Source organism: Battus philenor, unplaced genomic scaffold (genome assembly GCF_028537555.1).
Source record: "Battus philenor isolate CCGP_79_NKW_IND1 unplaced genomic scaffold, ilBatPhil1.0.hap1 SCAF_2, whole genome shotgun sequence".
Taxonomy (NCBI): domain Eukaryota; kingdom Metazoa; phylum Arthropoda; class Insecta; order Lepidoptera; family Papilionidae; genus Battus; species Battus philenor.
Window position 1 is genome coordinate 4,313,482 of NW_027181682.1, and position 715 is coordinate 4,314,196.

At 32.0% G+C, this 715-nt stretch overlaps 1 non-coding gene across 1 annotated transcript; it reads left to right on the top strand.

The window, feature by feature from the left end:
• The first annotated feature begins 256 nt into the window (after positions 1-256).
• On the top strand, positions 257-328 carry TRNAQ-UUG (transfer RNA glutamine (anticodon UUG)). The gene has a single exon. It is a non-coding gene; the product is annotated as a tRNA-Gln (tRNA).
• Positions 329-715: the final 387 nt, after the last annotated feature.

The following is a 715-nucleotide window of genomic DNA, read 5'->3' on the forward strand; positions in this document are numbered from 1 at the left end:
TTTATTACATTTAGATATAGAAAATTAAGACCAATTAATACTTACACTATGACTTTTAATGAAGAATTGTGTATAAAAGGATTTATGTTTTCAGTTGGTCTTATTGGAAATTTAAGAAGAAGGCCTATGCACAACAGTGAACGTCTTCAACTGAAAATATGAAGATATTTACTTTATCTTGTGTAGCAATGATATATTAGTTACATTAAATAAATACACACGTATCATCACACGCATAAATAAGGCATGTTTGTACGGTTCCATGGTGTAATGGTTAGCACTCTGGACTTTGAATCCAGCGATCCGAGTTCAAATCTCGGTGGAACCTTATTTTTGTATTTATTACACTAACAAAATGTGGGAATGATTCGTTCATACTGCTCAAAAGAATAGAACATATAAATGAAGGTGCAAATAGATTCTTCTATATAGTTATATACATAAACATAACCGATAGTAAGGTTTTCATCTGTACTGAAAATAAAGATTATTATTAATAAATTCTTTGTCGTCGATTCAGCCCATAGACGCCTGCTGCAAGGCATGCACCTCTACCCAAACAAACAGTTACAAAAACTTACCCAGTTTTAATACCAAAGGGTTAGAAAAAGATAAGTACATAATCCTTATTAATATACACCAATACCTCGCTTTGCGTCGTTTCGTTTTGCGTTTTTATCGAAGTTGCGTCGCTACTTAATTAGTACTAATTTTC